The sequence below is a fragment of the Aythya ferina genome (genome assembly GCF_964211825.1).
Source record: "Aythya ferina genome assembly, chromosome: 1".
NCBI lineage: Eukaryota > Metazoa > Chordata > Aves > Anseriformes > Anatidae > Aythya > Aythya ferina.
In genome coordinates, this window is record NC_140296.1 from 74,637,335 (window position 1) to 74,657,306 (window position 19,972).

Genomic DNA, 19,972 nt, shown 5'->3' on the forward strand with positions numbered 1-19,972 from the left:
CTGTCATGTTTTGACAAATGCTGTACCCTAGTGTACTTTTTGCTCATTATAATATCATTATAATACCAAAACACACCTCCATCCCAAAAGCTACCCGCCTCCAAGGTGCGACCACCCCTCACTGAGCATGCGCCCTGAATTTCTCGGAGCCTATTACTTTAAATGGAGACGGGAGAACTTTACACCAATCATAACTAAGATATGCTTGACTAGAGCCACTCAAGCTCCACCCAAAAGAGAGAAAATAATATAAATTGGCCCAAGAGAGAGGGGATGTTAGGGAAGATACCACCATCAGGGGAGATACCATCCCGAGGAAATACAACATCCTTAGGACCTCCTGACTCCTGGGATCAGTCGACGGGCTGAGCCTCTCTTCCTCCCCCATTGGGATGCCTTTGGGTGAGATCTGAATACTTGCTTATAAATCTCTATAGAGTCTTTGATCCTTTTAACACGTTTATTTCTAGGCTGCGCACCTGTGACACCTGTAACACCTGTAACACCTGTTACACATCTGTAACACCTGTAACATCTGTAACACCTATAACACCTATAACACCTGTGTATTTAATGCATACTAGCTTGCTTTTGCAGACAGTCACTATCGCTGGCAATCCAAAAGAACCTGATTATCTGTTGCTGTAATAAACCATACTCGATTGCATTGTGATAGCTCTCATTAAGTACAACTAGGGTGAGGGTGGTTATCCGTGATAGTTCAGTGTTCTGAATCTAACCAGACCCTCAGATGGTTAATGCATTTTTGGTGAATGTCTGAACGGACCCCCAGACCGTTAATGCATTGATGGAGAATGTCTGACGGGACCCCCAGATGGTTAACGTGTTTTTGGTGAATGTCCGACTGGTTCAGTACTCTGAATCCAACCAGGCCCGTAACGGTTAAACAGCTACACCCCTTAACGTGACAGGTTTGTCCTGGTTTTGGCTAGATTAGAATTCATTTTCCACCTAGTAGCTGGTATGGAGTTTTGTTCTGGATTTAGGATGAGAATAATGTTGATAACACAGTAATGTTTTAATTGCCATAAAGCAGTGCTTACTGCTGAGGACTGTTCAGCTTCTCACACTGTCCTGCAAGCGGGCAGGCTAGGGGTGCAGCAGGAGTTGGGAGGTCACAGAACCAGGACAGCTAATCCAAACTGGCCAAAGGGGTATTCCATACCATATGGCGTCATGCTGAGCAATTAATATGGGGGGGCTGGCTGGAGTGGGGGGGCCAGCTGCTTGGGGATAGGCTGGGCATCGGTCAGCGGGTGGTGAACAATTGCATTGTGCAACACTTACTTTATCTACATTATTAGTACTAATACTATTATAATAGTAATTATTATTTTCCTTTCTTTTCTGTCATAATATACTATCTTTATCTCAACACACAAGTTTTCATTTTTTTCCTGCTTCTCTTCCCCATCCCACTGAGGGAGGGAGAGGGTGAGTGAATGGCTGTGTGGTGCTTATCAGCCAGATAGGTAAAACCACAACAAGGTATAACAACAACAACAACAACAATAATAATAATAATATACAAAACAAGTGATGCACAAGGTTGCAATGGGTTGCCCAGAGAGCTGGTGGAGTCATCGTCCCTGGAAGTGTTTAAGAAAAGGTTGGAGGTGGTGCTTAGGAACATGGTTTAGTGGGTGATGTTGGTGGTAGGGGGATGGTTGGACCATATGAATTTGGAGGTGTTTTCCAACCTTGATGATTCTATGATTCTATGATTCAGCCAATTCCTTACCCACCAAGTGGTTCATATGTCAAATACACATCTCTCTAATTTAGAAAAAAGGATACCATGTGCAAGACAGTGTCACATGTGTTGCACACATATAGGGAGATGACATCTGTTGCTCTTCTATTATCCACCAACACTGTAGTCCTGTCATAAAAGGCCACCAAATTTGTTAGGCATGATTTGCTCTTAGTGAAGCCAAGTTGGCTGTTACCAGTCACTTGTCTGTTCTCCAGGGCATAGTTTCCAGGAGGATCTGCTTCATGGTCTTGTCAGACATAGAGATTTGACTGACTGTTCTTGTCTTCTTGTAGTTCTTGTCTTCCTTTTTTCTCTTTTTTAAAAATGGGGGCTATATTTCCCCTTTTTCACTCATTGGGAACTTCACAAAACTTCCAAAACTTCTCATTGTGAGGAAGAATATTCAGGACATGAATGATGTCATGTAACACCTAAAAACTCTGTGTTTGTAAACACATGTAGAATACAAAGATTAACATTCTGTGTATCTTAAGACAACATTGCAAAACCCTTGGGTTTTCTTAGTTGGTTCTACATGAGAATATTTCCAACTCTTGTTCCTGGAATAGAATAACTATTTATACTGTGTCTCAACATTGCAAATGTAATCTCTGTGCACACATTATTATGGAATAACAGTACCAGCACTGGCTTTCCCTAACATGTTATTCTTTGCAAATTAAGTTGTTACAGCATGCAGTCCAATAATAAATGAACATCAGTACTAGACAACCTGTGCTCAGCCCACTAACCTCTGTCTTAACAGTGCACAAAATTGTACTTCCCAGCTGAAATATCTGTCATCCAGATAGCTTCTTAGTACATTTTATATACTTCGCAGTGTTTAAGTCTCTTCAAATTTTGGTGATTAGGAGGTATAAGACATTTGAAAAAGAAAACAAGCAAACACACAAACAAACAAAAAGGTAAAATAAAACCAAAAGAGTACCCACCTTGTTGTTACATTTATCTTGTAACAGGTCTTTTTTTTTTTTTTTTTCTCCACATAAAAAGTGTGTCCACTCAGTCATTGATGGATTTTTTTTTTTTTTTTTTTTTTTTTTCTGGTTTCTCACAGTGACACTTCTTGATGATATGGCTGAGAGCAGAAGTCACCACACTGCCTCCTGGTCAGTAATTTATGTCAGAATAATAATAATAAAATAATAATAAAAATAATAAAAATAATAATAAAAGATGCTTGGTTGTTTTGGGAAGTGATTTTTTAGTATTTGTGTTAGACTAAGTTACAGTCTTTCTGAATGAAGCCATTCCCCACTTATTCTTCCTCCTTTCTGCATATAAAACAATTTGCAATACAATCAATTTTTCTTTTCTGATGTTCCATCTGAACATTCAGGAGTTTCTTTGGAGTGTTTAATTCTGAGGATGATGTTACATATAACAAATTTTAATTACTAATTAAGAAAGAAAATATTCCTTTCTCTTTCAAATTAACCAGGGTTATGAAATGAATTTTTGAAATACATTAAAAAATAAAAACAAAAATAAACATAAAAAATGAGTTTTCCTTATGTACAATGTCATTTGTCCTCCCTTATTAACATCAGTTAAGAGAAAAATCAAAGTACAAACTTCTATTAATAACATGGAGATATTTTCCAGATATAAATAACAAAAGCTTCCCCTGATAAGCATTTTCTACGTTGGCAGTAATTTGTTTTTGGTATATACCTTATTGTTAGCAAAATGAACTGACTCTTTTTCACTCATGAGGCCATCATCTTTCTCAGCTGAAAGAACAAAGAAAGTCTTTACAAAATTTCATTTACTTTATTTCATAGTTCTGAAATGACAAATATTTGAAGTCTATTTTTTAATAAAAAAAATATACAGAGTATATATGTGTTGTAAATATATTTTTAACAGCTAAAGTTCAATTTAAATTTCCTAAAACCTTCTACATTAAGATTACCTTAACATTAAGAGTTCATTGTGGCAATGGATGCTCTGAGAGTTGCAAAATACTTTGGTTTGCTTTATAGTCCTGTATCTAATTCATAGATTTAATAGAAAATTCAGAAACAAGCTATTGGTATCCAGGCAGAATTTTCTGAACCGTTTCTAAAACTGATCCATGTCATGATAAAAATTATTTAGAAAACTGAGACAACTCAATTTCTTTGAAGTCCTCCAAATAGTTTAATATCTTATTATATTTGAAGCCAATTATGTGGAGTGTAAAATCTAATTTGCACTAAACTTCATTTTGTTTCATAAAATATATTAAACACTGATTATAAAAATTTCATTATTTAATTTATTTACAAAGAACATAAATGTAAAAAGAGCCCAAGTATTTAGGCAGATACATTGGTTATCAATAGTTATAACAAAAGAAAGTACAGTTTTTACCATACTGTATGTACTAATTCTTCCTTGTTATCAAGTAAAGGTTATCCCCTAAATGTGTGAAATGAATAACATAATTATTATTCACAATACTTTTATTTTTCCTTCCTACTCAGCTCAGGCTGAGAAAATTAAATTTAAAAAGCAAACCCATGCAAACTTTTTATACCTACTTCAGTCTCCCTTGAAGACAAAATATCTATCTAAACTTTCTCTTTAGCAGCCACGAACCCTGAATTATTTATTTTCCACTGGGAAGAAGGAAGATAAACTATTTTCCGGTGAAAGCTGTATTAGTCAACAGGTGTGTGAAATATTAATCTCCTACCACACTATCTCCTTTATTTTCTGTTATATATGAGAGCACAACAAATACCTCTAAATGGCATGTCTGAGTTAATTCCACACCCGGACTTTCTATGCCATCTTGGCATGGGAATGTCCTCAGCGTGGCCATTACAGCTTTGTGGATCCATTGAATTCAATATGCATTCACGAGAGAATTGTGAAACAGATATTCTCCAAAGCCACGTTTTTTTTCTTTCCACAATGAACATTCCTTTTTCTTTCATTTGCTACTCTCCAGTACAAACACAAAATGCAAGAGTCATCTTGAATGTAGGGCAAGTTCTTGATACTCATGGTAAAAAATAAATAAAATAAAATAAAATAAAATAAAATAAAATAAAATAAAATAAAATAAAATAAAATAAAATATAAAATAAAATAAAATATAAAATAAAATATAGAAGATCTTTCTTCACATGAGCATGTTGTTAAAACTGCAATGATTGGCCTCAGCATATTAAAACTTCAAATTCTTTAGACCTTTAACTAGATGTAGCAAAACAGAAAAGAGAGGAACAGAAACCAAAGCAACCCCTTTTTACATTTCTCAGGAGCATGATACTATAAGCATTGGTTAGGCTAAAATGGTTAGGTTTTCATGTGGCTACAAGGTAGCTCCTCTGTAGTCACTTGGTGTCAAACTTATCAAATTTAGTACTTCCACATAAAATTTGCTTTTCTTTTATATATATATATGTATGTATATATTTCCCTACTATTTGGAGTCAGTCACAAGAACTGAATGAAATTCATATTCAAGGTAATAAACTCCAAAATGTGCTAAAAATAGACAAATTTAGTGACTTACTGTGATTTATGCCTTTTCACTATTTTTCTTTTTTTTTTTTTCAGGCTTAAAATTCATACTGTTTTTCATACCAATTAGCTTAAGGACATCACACATCCACCTGAGCATTGCACTATGTTATTAGCAGGTATGTTTTCAAAACACTGAGCACAGTTACTTAGCTGTAACAGCTTTGTAAATTTACAGTCTCTACTTCCCCCCTCCTCTGCCCCCCTCACTTCTGTTTCCATCCCTATTCAGTATTATGGTTACAGTGCAGCATCTATGGACAGACTCTTTGGTCCTTAATATTGTAGCTAGAGCCTTTACATCCTCGTGGTAGGAGAGTGAATATTGAAGTACTCTGTGTGCATGTACTTCCTTGTAGCTTATTAATGACAGCATTTTTTCTTCTTAATATTCTGTCCATGTTCGTGTTCACAGGAAGGCTGAATGATGTAGACTGTTTCTTGAAATCTTTGCCTTGATGATTTTTTGCTTTCTTTATCCACATTAGCATGGGGTACAATCAAGAAATAAAAGCCTATTTCTGAGATACTGATAGAAATAGCAGAGTGCTTCCCTCCTCACCCCTCCCTTTCACACTCTCCCTTTTCTTTCTTGAGCAAATGATACTTTTTTATGCATGACTTTCTTTGGGAATCAGATTGATTTTGTCTCTCTTCTCAGTGCTCATCTGTAATCCTACCAAAGGATTACATACAAGTATTCTTGTATGTATTCTCAAGAATATGTATTCTTGTACTCCCAAGAATATGTATTCTGCATACAAGTCAGCTTCTTCTGAAAGTTCATCCAGACTCTTCATGCTTTTTTTTTTTTTTTTTTCCAGAGATTTACTCTACAGTTTCATTTCCTCTTCCCATCCCCTCATAAATTCTAAACCTCATTGTGTTTCTATGATGTGCAACTAACAGAATATTTTGTAATAATGCTACACACATGAAATAACATTTAATTGCTCCTAACATTCTGGAGTAACCCAAAGGTGTTTATTTATTTTTATTTTTTTTTTTTATTATTATTTTCAATTGAAAAGCAAGACAAGAAAAGTGTTATTATTTTTTTCTGCATTAATATTTTGGAATGAGTTTTATAACTTATTATGAAGCATTTGGTAAGTTACCAAGAATAGCTTCAAGAACTGGCCTCTGTTATAGAGCTCCTTTTACCCAAAGAACCATATTAAATCATGTAGAATAATTGAATAAGCCACTATATTTTCTTCAGGAAAAATAAATAAATTAAAACAAAACAAAACAAACAAAACAAACAAACAAACAAAACAAAAACAAACAAACAAACAAACAAACAAACAAAACAGCTGTTTTATCTGACCTAATTCTCAGATTAAAACTGTTCTGAGAGAAAGTCATAGTATATTTTCCTCTAATTTTTGCTGAAGATAGTCAGATTCACAAGCTTGGAAACAGTATAGAAACTTATTATTAATGTCACATAGCATATTCTTGATCAGCTATACACAAAGAGGATTCTTTCTGAATGAATTCATTGCAATGTGTCAACAACCTTATTTTTAAGGTCCACATGGGAACAACATGATTGCAATGTTCAAGTTGTGCCTCCAGGTACAGGAGGCTTTAAACCTGACTCTTTGACAACATATATATTCTAAAACATACTTATAAAGTTTTAAATACTTTCCTTTCTTTTTTAAATAGTATGTGAAATAGAGTAAACCAATATCTGACAGCGTGGTGTCATAAGTGAACAAATAATGCTATATCTTCTTTTTATACTTTTGTGTATATAGCAAGAAAATCAAAAATTTTGTATTATTATAATATATATTTTTAATCTTTTATATCTTATGGACTCGCATATACAAATCAGGATTACTATATGATATAGGACAAGTGAACTCAGCTTCTATTTAAATCTTCCCATTATCTTCCTGGAAAACCTGAGCTGGTAAAGCAAAACATAAGTGACACGGTTACAGAACATAAGAGAATGGAATTCTGTCCTCATAGAAAGAGCTTTCAGAAACTCTTTCCTGATAGTTAATCTGACTGAAATTTTTTTCTTCAAGGAAGAGAAAGGAAGGAGGAGAAGGAGAAGGAGAAGGAGAAGGAGAAGGAGAAGGAGAAGGAGAAGGAGAAGGAGAAGGAGAAGGAGAAGGAGAAGGAGAAGGAGAAGGAGAAGGAGAAGGAGAAGGAGAAGGAGAAGGAGAAGGAGAAGGAGAAGGAGAAGGAGAAGGAGAAGGGCTCTTTTCCCCCATCCCAAGAATTCTGAGAACACTTTCCTCCACTTTTGATAAAACATAAAGGAATAATTGTAAAGCTACACAATGCAGTTCCTTTTCCACAGTCTTGATTCTATTATCTGCTTCGGTATTCTTTCAGAAACTAACTCCCTGCTGTGAAGAATTTGCAAGAAATCTACATTATAGCAATTGTTCACTGTAATTTTCTGCAAAGACTGATCTCATAGAAAAAAATTGTTTCTTCTCCCCACCCTCACCCCTCCCCTGCAAGTCGCCATTATATAATTAATGTTGCATGGTAACATACAGGACTGTGAATTACCCATATTTAATAAAACATTGCAAAACTCAAACTGTGCTACTCCTGTATGATTAAATTATTTCATTTTATTTATTTATTTATTTTTATTACCACTGGAACTTAGACAAGGAAGACCTGTATTACAATTCTATACCTTCAGTCATTGATTAGTGTTTGCTTTAAATATCTGGAGCATAGCCATTATAAATTACTTACCTTCATAATAACTTTGGACATAACCATTATTTCTTCTCCCTCTCCCAACAATACCCTCCCCCCCGTACCCCCCACGCCTGTCTTGAATATCAATATTTGTTCTAAATTCTTTACATTCCAGGGGATATTGCACACAGTGTCTCACCTCCTAATTGTACTTTATTCAATAATGAATCTCATTACTTCTAGTGGCAGTAGGATTGCTCTTAGAACTTAATAAACTGAATGTACTTTTAGTATTACTTCAGTGACTTTGGAGCCTTCTTCTTTAGGACTGAATGTATATTTATATGATTGTATATATATTAACAAACCCGTACACATAGGTTTGTTAATACTTGGGATGGAACTTGTGTCTCTGAGTTTTTACTGACCTAATCCAATATATCCATAATTCCACTCATTAATTATTATAAGCCTCTTCATACCCTCTCCAGGTAGTGTTTATCAGCTTAGTTTGAGCCCTTTCTAAATGCCGTTATTGTTTTCTCCTGAGGCAGGGCCTGCTCGGCTGCCTGCACCATCTTCCTAGATCTTGCAGTTCCAGAAGCATCATGAGATTTTGGCAAATCTTCATCAACAACATAGGCAAGCTAGAAGATTTCCAAGGCTTCCATTAAGAAACAAAATAAAGTCTTATATATTTATTAGTATCAGAAGAACTATAGTATTAAGTTAGGAAATTCAACTTTACATTTTTTATTTTTTATTTTTTTAATTTATATATTAATGGCACATCACATATGTCAATAACAATATACATGAAATATAAACAACAATATCCTAATAAATTAATATTTTAATAAAATGCCCATATCTTTTTGGAAAAGACAAATACAATATTTAATGTTTACACATCCGCAGCAGTTTCCTTTTTTAACTCCAAAGCTAATGAACTAGATTTTTTCTTCCTTGAGTCCAGAAGCTGCATAAGCAAAAGGGCAGGGTAAAGCATGCTCTGAAAAGAAGCTCAACCTGGTAAGAATAAGAAAATGGGCTCAAAAAGGGATGGGTAAGAGTCTTGTTGCTTGTTGGACTAGATATGTCTCTGATAGATATCATGATCTACTCCAGGGTTTCTTTATGCTTCATGAACAACTTCCCCAGAAGTGAGATGAAACACTACACATGTACACATGTATTGGGATTATGTGGCATTGTTTAGGTAGTGGGGGACTGAAGCAGTGACTTCTGTGAGAAGAGACAAGAAGCTGCCCCATATTAAATCACAGACAACTCATGTGGGCTCCAAAAGGGACATGCCACTGGTTTTGCTTTTGTGAGAGTAGATTTAAAATAGGTAAAAAGCTGTTGCACAACAGCAGCTGGGAGACAGAAGTGAGAAAATGTTGAGAGAAACAACCCTGCAGACACCAAAGTCAGTGAAGAAGGAGGGAAAGAGGTGCTACATGTTTGGAACCAGAAGTTCCCCTACAGTTCCTTCCTTACCACAAGGAGGACCATGGTGGAGCAGGCTGTCTCCCTGCAGCCCATGGAGGAGGCCACAGTGGAGCACATGGATGTGACCTGAGAAAAAGCTGCAGTCTGTGGAAAACCATCACAGGAACAGACCTGGAGCTTCAGCCTGTAGAGAGGATCCAATGGTAGAGCAGGAGGTCTGACAGGAGCTGCTGCCCATGGGGGACCCATGCCAGAACAGTTTGCTCCTGAAGGACAGACACCATGGTATAAATCCATGTTGGAGCAGTTCTTAAAGAGTTGCATCTTCTGGGAAGGTTCAGTTCAGGAAGGACTGCATCCTGTGGTGGGGACTCCACAATAGATCAGGGGAAGAGGGTGACCATGAAGGAGCATCAAAGGTGAAACATTATGAACTGACCTTAATTCTCCTTTCCTATTCCCCTGTGCTACTTGAGGGGAGGAGGTAGAAAAGGGTAGATGTGGGAGAAGTGTTTTTAGTTTAGCTTTGTTTTCTTACTGCTCTATTATTAGTATACAATAACTTACACTAAACTCTCTTTGCTGAGTCTGTTTTGCCCATGACAGTAATTGGTGAATGATGTCCCTGTCCTTATCTCAACCCATCAGCCCATTTTCTTCATGTATTCTCCTCCTGTTCGTTTGAGGATGGGGAGTGAGAGAGCAGTGTTGTGGAGTTTAGCTAGCCATCAGGGTGAAACCACCACAACATGGTGCTAACTGACAGACATGATCTGCTAACAAGCTGTGTTCTGATTTATATATATTAAAAAAACTCTGACAACTTCCTTACAGATTCCTTTAACTTAGTGTCAGAACTAAATGAAATGGGATAAAGAATCATTCTCTACAAGAACCTTTTCCAGTTCCAGGTACATAGACCTACTCCTGCATTCTCTGGCTGTTTTTCTCGCTGCGAGAAGTACTGCAAGACACAGAAAAATCTTAGTAGATTGACTAAAAACTCAGCTAATTCATGCAAATTAATAAAGCATATGAAATTAACCACAAGACTTGGACATTTGATTCTACAGCACTCCAAGTCGTTGTTGTGTTTTGTTTTTTTTCTTTTCCCGTAATAATACTGTCTATATTCACACAGAAACATGATTACTTGCTTTAATGCACACAGGAAAAATTGTGAAACAGACTTGTTAAGATTTTACCATATTGTTTCACTTTGTTAGAAACACAAATGATTACTCAAGATAGATACCAAGAATTATACATTTCCCCTCTGGACATCTTTCTTGGAAGAAAACAATACACCATATGACCCAAACCATTTCTTTGAACCTATGTGCAAACGCTGAAAAATACCTGGGGTAAACATAATAAAACAGAGAACAAAGTGAGTTCCTAACTCAGTAATGTCATTTTAACCACAAGTTGAAATGATCTTTATAAAGGATCTGACTATTACTACGTCTATTTAGATAAATTCACTTGATGATGTCTTCTTGTTATTGTTTTGTCAATAAGTATTTACCTGAGTCAAGTCTTTGAAGTGCTACTTGATATTGAAGAGAAAATGGTAAAATATTTCTATTTATTCTCATGATTGAGATGCCAGAAAAAAATTATTAAGTTCTATTACTTTTCACAGAATCACAGAATTGTAGGGGTTGGAAGGGACCTCGAAAGATCATTGGGTCAACCCCCCTGCCAAAGCAGGTTCCTTAGAGCAGGCTGCCCAGGTAGGCGTCCAGACAGGCCTCGAATATCTCCAGAGAAGGAGACTCCACAACCTCCCTGGGCAGCCTGTTCCACTGCTCTGTCACCCTCTGTACTGGGTCTGGCTGGAATGTTAACTTTCCCGGCAGCAGCCCATACAGTGCCATACTCTGTACTTGTAGCTGGAACAGCAGTGTTATCACACCAGTGTTGTGTCTACTGCTGAGCAGCAGTGGCACAGCATTGGGCCTTTCTCTAACCCTCCTAGGGGGTGGGCAAAAAAGTGAGGAGAGAAACATCACTAGGGCAGCTGACCTAAACCAATCAAAGGGATATTCCATACCATGTGGTGTCACACTCAGCAATAAAAGGTGGAAACAGGAAGAAGAGGGGAGGGGTGGGCTCTCGTTGAGAAGACGTCAGTCCTCCTCTCGAACACCGGCTGCGTGCGTTGAGGCCTTGCTTCAAGGACGTGGTCAATCATCGCTCATTTGTGGGAAGTAGAGAGTAATTTCTTTCCTCTGCACTTCCATATAGCTTTCATTTATTTTGTTTGTTTGTTTTCCTCCCTTTTTTCCCCTTTCCCTTTTATTTCCCCTTAGTTAAATTGTTTAGTTCATGGTAGTCTTTATTTAATTATTATAATTATTTCCCTTTAATTAAATTATCCTTATCTGAACCCGTGAGTTGTTCTTTGCTTTACTTCTCCCCCTCCTCATCTAAAGGAGGGGGAGTGAGAGAGCGGTTGTGGGGTTTAGCTGCCCAGCACGGTAAAACCACCACACCCTCACAGTGAAGAAGTGCTTTCACATGTTGGTTCGGAACCTCCTGTGCTCCATTGTGTGGCCATTACATTGTCCTGTCTCCACAAACCACTGAAAAGAGGTTGGCCAAATCCCTCTGTCTCCCACACCTCAGGTATTTATACACATTGATGAGATCCCCAATTTGATCACTTAATCAAATTGTATAATAGACAATCTTCCAGTTTTATTTTATTTTATTTTATTTTATTTTATTTTATTTTATTTTATTTTATTTTATTTTATTTTATAATGTATACTCCACACTGAACCTATTCCCATATGAAAAGACAACTTCTAAAATATTTCTACATTTTCCCCCCTTTCCTTCCTTCCCCTCCATGGTAAAGCTAGTAGATCTGTGATTATATACATATTTTTTTCTTTTTACCTTTTTTTTTTTAATGTGGTCTCTATTTACATTTATTTTGTACTGTAAATACAACCTGTAAAGAGAACAATAATAAGTTATTTTTACATCGAAATCAGTGATGCAAAATCTGGGGCAAAAACTTCATTTGGATGCTCATGACAGCAGTATATTGCAACCACTAGGAAAACTAGCAGGGCTAATATCACAGAATCAAACTAGAAGTATCTTCTGACAAGAATATGCAATCAATCTTACTTGACCTAACATTAACCAAGTGACATATGACTCCTGCAATTTAGTAACATATGCTAGATATCAGGAATGGGGTCATAATTAGAAAGAACTGCAGAGTTTTGTACTCTCCAAAGCAGAGTGTCAGGAGATAAGAGTGGATGAGCTATTTGGTTGGGATGTATCTAGCCTACAAAAGGTGACGTGGCTACTACACAAAAAGTAAATTCAGTGGCTTTTCTAATAGACTGTGACTAAATATAGGTAAGATATTATTATCTTTATTTGTATAAGATAAGTGAATCACCACAGCTGTTGGATAAATCATATTGGGTGATCATGTGAAAGCTCAGAAGAGCTGACTCTTGGAAGGTCCTCCTTACAAAGTTAATTTTCAAAATAATAACAGATGGCAGCTGGAATATATACATACCTAGGACAAAAATATGCACCCATCAAACTTGTAACTTACAAGTTAATTTAAGAACCTTATTATTACATCAATATTTTCTCAACAAACCTACAAGTAGATATACAAAATAAAAACAAACAAAATAGTCATGGTTGACTTTTTCTTTTCTTGTGAGACGCTGCTATAATCACTGAATCAAATCACGTGTTATAAACAGATGATTATGTTAATTTAAAATGACTGGCTTGATGTTTATGCAGCATTTATGCCTGTACTTATTTTATTATAAATAGTTTATTAAACAGATACAACTGGTCATCCACCAACAAAAGTAAATTTGTTTTAAGGATTATTGCCCAATAAATAACTTGCTGAGGCTTATCTAAACCATATTTATTAAAATTCCTAACCCTTAAAATAAAGCTAGTTCATTTTCAGCAATTACTGTGGGCTTCTAACATTTTTGTGTTGTGTGTGTTTTACCATATTCTTTACAAAGGAGAAATAGACACCTACAGATAGGTAACAATTAAAAGTAAACCTTTCTATTTTTGTTTGTTTGTTTGTTTGTTTTTCCAAAATGATTCATTTACTAAATGTAGGAAATTAAAGCTGTGTCCACATTACTTTGAGGATCCCTAAGGATATGCTATCCTTATTGGAAGAAACTAAAAATTCAGCAACAGCTAAAATATTCACCAGGAAGAGGAGAGAGATACAGTTCCACCTGTAAAGACAAAACAGCCCTTAAATGTTGTTAAAGACATTAAATAATAGAAACAAAAAGATAGAAAATATTCAGTGAAAATGATGACAATGCATTCATAGAAGATAACAATAAGATAAGGGAGTAATACCTTTCCTTCATAAGAGTGAAAATTGAAGACGAGATTTACAGTTAAGGAAGTGAATTTGGATGACAGTTTCTAATTTAATTTACGGATACACCAGAAAATCCTTAAGTAATTTGGGACAAGCCCTTTGAACTTTCTGTGATTCTGGTTTCCAAATGGCAAAATAGGGTTATTAACAAAGAGACTTTATTTCAGAAAGATGGATAGTTCTGTGAATAATCTGGCCACATCCATTTTGGCCAAAGATACTGGGGGTATATTTCTAGTCAGTGGGTCTTTTGAGATGGGGTCTTATCTTTCTAATTGCTGAACATATTATGAAATATCTTTAACTGGGGGAAATGATAGTGGTTGGCCTGCTTCAGATGCATTTTTGTTGTATCAACGAGTGCATATAAACATACAAGATTGTGTTAGATAACTTTTGGAACATTTGGAACAAAACTTTCCTAAATTTGTGCTGTGCCTGCTGATTGCAAGGTCATTTAGTGACTTTTCTGTTACTCCTCTTACACCTCCAATGAAGCTTACGGTGTTCAAAACTGAGTTTGTATGGACAGTAACAAAGGTTCCTGCAATTACAAAGTGAACACTGATAAGCGTTACTTGTTTTTAGGTAAAATCGAAATCCTAGTTAGATTACAATTAATAATAGATACATCTGTTTCATTGGAATTTTAAATTAAAATTGAATTACAAATACAACAACAACAACGAAAAAGAAACTAAACTGGTTGTACACATGTTGTTGAACTCTCCTATGTATTTTTTGTTTGCTGGTTTAACCTGAGTTTTCTCAAATTGTACATTATATTCAAGATAATGATATGTAAATATAATACAGGTTGGTGAACTTTAAGGCTGTAAGTAGTATTTGTGTGATGTTCTTTATGATTATGTTTTTTTAGAGTCATAAGGTTTAAACATATTTTAAGGTCAGTGTTGGGAATTTCTGTGGTGTTTCTAAACTTATCATTTCAATTCTCAATTTGCTACTGCTGCCATAATGTTACGCATAGGAAGAGAAGAATAAACTAAACCTGTTTCAATAACATTCCATATGTACATAAACTATAACTTACCAAATTTATAAATTACCAAAATTTAGCCATAAAAATTCTACACAAAGGTCACACAAGTCTTTTGAGATTAGATTTTATCTTCTTAGTTGCTGAACATAGTATGGATATTTTTAAATAGGAAAAATTATAGTGGCTGTCCTCTGTCCTCACAAGGATATCTCATAGGGAGCATTTTTCCCAAGCCCTATGTGTTTAAGCAATGTCCTCCTGGAGCTTTTTACTAAAGGAGAGAGCCAACAAGCCCATAGGTCCCACTATTTTTCCATTGAGAGCGGACTGAAAAAAAGTTTTAATTACATGCTTGTTAATTACATGCTTTAATTACATGCCCAGAAGTTGTCACAAATCACACTTTGAAGGTATATGCCTTTGAAGGTATATGAACTTCCTTTAACAAGCTAAACATTGCAAGACAATGCTAAACAAAGCAAGATTGCAAGAAAAATGGCCAAAGGCAGAGAAGTATGTAATAATATACTTATTTTATTTACAAGATATACCTTATTTTCCTCTATTATTCATTTTCCAAATGAACTGCAAATATTCTAAACACAATGAGGTTACTAGTTCTAGATATTTCCTTTAAATTCTCTGTCTCTGTTTCTGCTAATTTGTTAGTATCTGCTTGCACAGGTCTGCAGCATTACCTGTTATCAGTCCCTACTTTGTTAAATGAGTGATAAAATAATTTACATATTCAGTTATTACAATTATAATTATAAATATAAATTAATTTAATTTCTTCCCTTAAGGCTGGTATTATTTAATAAGATTTTTAGCATTTTTTAGTAAAACACTATTTTTTTTTTCTCAAGATAAATTCCTATCAATACTGATAGACTTTTAATCTTTTAACATTTTGGTTTCAGAAAATCTTTACTAATGGCTAAACTTATTTCCTACCAAAAAAAAAAAAAAAAAGTTTTCTGAAAGGTAAATAATATCTTCCATCCCAGAAAAATTTTCTTAGGTCATTGTTGTGATTTCAATTTTTTGAGGTATCTTACAATTTCGTAAGTCCTTGTAGACATACAGTTCATCACTATAATATCCAAGAACAAAGTGGATAGGGATAAGCTGATTTGTTGTGTTTTGTTGTTGTTGTTTTGTTTTGTTTTGTTTTGCTTTTGTTTTCTCATAATAGATTAACTTAGGTAGAAGCATTAGGTAGAAGTATACCCTACCCTACCCTACCATATGCTATTTTATCCTATTCCCCACCTGGAGCACTGTGGTCAGCTCTGGGACCCCATAGCACAAGATAGACATCCTATTCCAGGAGGGCCACAGGGATGATCAGAGAGATGGAGCACTATGAAGACAGGATGACAGAGATGGTTTTTTTCATCCTAGGGAAGAGAAAACTCCACAAAGACCTTATAATGGTCTTCCAGTGCATAAAAAGGGGCCTACATAAAAGATAAGGAGGGACTCTTTCAGATAGTGTATTGATAGGAGATGGGGTGATGGTTTATGATACCATAAGAAGGTAGGTATAGATAAGATATAAGGAAGAAATTCTTACTATGAGAGTGGTAAGGCAGTGCAAAAAGCTGCCCAGAGAAGCATCCATACAGAGATTCAATTTCTAGAAGTGTTCAATGCCAGGTTGGATACGGCTTTGGGCAACCTTATATAGTGGAAAGTGTCCCTGCCCACGGCAGGAGTTTTGGAACTAGATGATCTTTATGGTCTCTTAATAAAACAAGAACTTCACTCTATTAAACAAATTCTATGAAACTTTCAGTGTTTTAGCTCTGGAGATAAAGCTGTACAGGTAGAGCTCAGTTCCACAAATCTTTACAGCTTTAAAATTATATGCATGTTTAGCCTTATTACACACAAGGATATAAAAGCGTGGGAGATACATTAATAATTTCAAGACTAGAGACATATATATATATATATATTTAAATAATTCAATGATTTTTAAAGATGAATTTTTTTTTTTTTAATTTTTGCTATAGATTGATATTGGATTCTATTCTCTTCTGTGTATGCTTTCCTTTGGGAAAGTGCACAACAAAAATGTTCCAACAAAACTTAAACAGCAACAGATCATTGCATTAACCTGTAAAGAGAAATGATTAGGAAGTTTCTAACATAACATTTTTGAAAGAAAGTATGGATTGATCTATATTGAAACTTTTCTTGCAGAAATTTAATCAGGATTATTTTCAGCAACTGAAGATTTTATGGTAGTCAGAAGAAAAAGAGCTAGAGAGAGAAAAAAAGGCAGATAGCAGACTTCTTGACCAGACCAATGGGGGGTGTAGGAACTTCAGTTCAGCTCATACATACCTAAGCATCCCAGCTTACCCACCTTGTACTCTCTTACCATTGAATTGAAGCATTCAATTGATACATATGTCTAATTCAGTATATTATCAGCTGTTGACTTCATCATTATGTAATGGAGAAACATAGAAGCATGGAATACCAAGGCAAGAATCAGAAGATTTTGGTCTTCTGCTTCTGGGCATGACTTGCATAATATATGATACTTGACAGAAACTTGTGCAACCTCTTTCTTAAATGATGAGAACCTTACCACAACCTCTTCAGGCAATCTATTCTAATCATTCTCTGTTTTTCTTCTTAGAAAGACTTCTCAAATTAAAGACATCTCTCTGGGTGTGTATTACCACCGACTTTTACATCTTTCCTTTCATGTCATCTCTGTAAAGTTTTTTGTTTTGTTTTGTTTTAGGCTATGATCTATGAGTTGTTCCTGCTACTGTACCACAGATCAGCACCATATTTAATCTTTAATGAAGTTTGAAGCCCAGCACTAAACTTTTAGGATTCTGTAAACTTTGCATTTTTTGTTCTTGACATTACACCTTGTCATGTTCCTCTACCCAGAAAATTCTCTGAGCAACAATATTCATAATCATGTAGATGTATTTAAGACAGAGCTTTTATAAGATTGTCCCTAAATGCCTTGATTCAGACAGCCATAACTTCGCCAGTGTTCTTGGATATAATTTGTTCTCATGTAAAAGATAATAAAAGAAATGAAAAAATATTCCCATGAACTGGCCAGATGAAGAGAAAAATGGACACCATAGAAGCTTGAATCTTTTTATTTCATATTTTTTAATATATATCCAAAATATACATTTTTAAAAGTTTAAATTATATATTTTCCCTAGTGTTTTTAAAAGCACCATGCTGACACCCCAATAAATAAATAAATAAATAAACATCATCTCTAGCAAATATTGGCTTTATAAATCAGTATTATGCATTTTTACAGCACTTTTAAAAATCATGTTAATAACTCCTAAATATTACCCTTTCTAAATATTTTTTTTAGAAAAAAATAACTGAAAAAGTTTTTCTTCTGTGGATGATCTTTTAGGTCTAGTTAGGAATAACACTTTTCTAATTCAAAAGTGCAAGATGTTGTATCTGTGGTATAGAGCAGGACTTGACATTGTATGTCCAGTGTTTGTACATGCAATTATGAGTCTGGTGAATAAAGCTGACTTAATTTGACAGGGTTGAGGTTACTTCCTTTACCAGCTGACTGCTCCAGCCTCTGGTTATTGGACAACTAACTTGGTCATGGATCAGCTCCTGACAACTACAGCTCCCTGCATGTAGTTTTAAGACAAATCAAAACAAAACTGACCTTTGAAAGGTTTTAAGAGAAATTTAAACATCTGAACATTTGGCTCTGCATGGACATAGAATTAAAGTGTGACTTTGTCAGAAGTCTCAAGATAAACTATTTAATTTTCCCAACCTAATTCTTAACTAAAAGACCTTCTGTGACTTTCTAAACGTTTTTTTCAGTCATAAGTAATAGCTGAATTGTGGTCATTTCTGCAAAACACATTAAACATTAGCATCCCTGAAACACATATTAGAATAATAATATATGGCATTTATTCTCAAAATGCATTTGTTTTCTTAGCAAATTTTCAATTAAATAGTCACTTGCATTAGAATACAATAAATAATAAAATAGTATCTGAAATTCATGGGTAAAGCATTGCTAGAAATCGTCTTTGAAGTGTGTGATGAAGTGATATTATACATCCATTGTTTTTCCTCTGAGATCAGTCAAGGTTCAATTACTGTCAATAAAACAGCATTCACAGCCACTTACTCATCCTTCATGTAACAGCAGACATCATCAGTCATTTCCACTTCAAGAAAAGTTCAGATCTGTCTACATGAGTTCTATTCAAGCAAACATCACAGTCATGTATGAGTGCCTTATAAAAAAGAACTTTAATTTAAGATACTGCTGAGCAACTGAAGTGTATTTATCCTTCCTCTCCAAAATGTTCTTGAGATGTGTTTTTTTTTTTCCTTTTTCTTTTCCCCCATTTTCTTTTAGTATGTATTTCTGTTTTGAGCTTCTTTTCCTGCTGTTGCTGTTATGAAAGGAATTATGAAGTATATAAGCATAGAAACATAGAATGGTTTGAGTTGGAAGAGACCTTAAAGATCATGCAATTCCAACCCCCCTGCCATGGGCAGGGACACCTTCCCCTAGACCAAGTTGATCAAAGCCCCATCCAACCTAGCCTTAAAAACTTTCAGGGATGAGGTATTCACAGCTTCTCTGAGCAACCTGTTCCAGTTTCTTACCACCCCCATAGTAAATTTATTTCTTATATTTAATCTAAATCTACCCTTTTTTACTTTAAAACCGTTACTCCTTGTCCCTTGAAAAAGAGTCCTTCCCCAGCTTTTCTGTAGGCCCCTTTTATGTACTGGAAGGCCTCTATAATGTCTCTCCAGAGCATTCTTTTTTGCAGGCTCAATATCTTAAATTCTGTTCACCATGAAATCTGGTACTTGTCCTGTTTTCACTAAAAAGTAATACATTTTTTTTTCTTTTTTTGTTATTATTATTATTTTTGTAAAATGTAACTACTGAGGGAAATCAGGACTGCTAATCAATAGAGACTTTTAAGCAAATTTGTACTCAGACAAATCTTGTACTAAGACTTGCAATAACTCAGCAAGGAAATCAGTAAGAATTAAATATCCAATCATTAAACAACAAAAGAATATGTAGCCTTTCCAGCAAACA

The 19,972-nt window shown here is 35.1% G+C and overlaps 1 long non-coding RNA gene across 3 annotated transcripts; it reads left to right on the forward strand.

Annotated features, from left to right (window-relative positions):
- Position 1: 1 nt before the first annotated feature.
- On the forward strand, positions 2-7,985 carry LOC311429738. 3 transcript variants are annotated; one of them, XR_014688369.1, is made up of 5 exons: positions 2-402; positions 2,887-2,907; positions 4,371-4,454; positions 5,351-5,433; positions 7,360-7,985. It is a non-coding gene; the product is annotated as an uncharacterized lncRNA (long non-coding RNA). The 3 variants fall into 3 exon arrangements; XR_014688368.1 differs by lacking the exon at positions 2,887-2,907 and having other exon boundaries at positions 2-419; XR_014688370.1 differs by lacking the exon at positions 2,887-2,907 and having other exon boundaries at positions 4,341-4,454.
- The last annotated feature ends 11,987 nt before the right edge of the window (positions 7,986-19,972 follow it).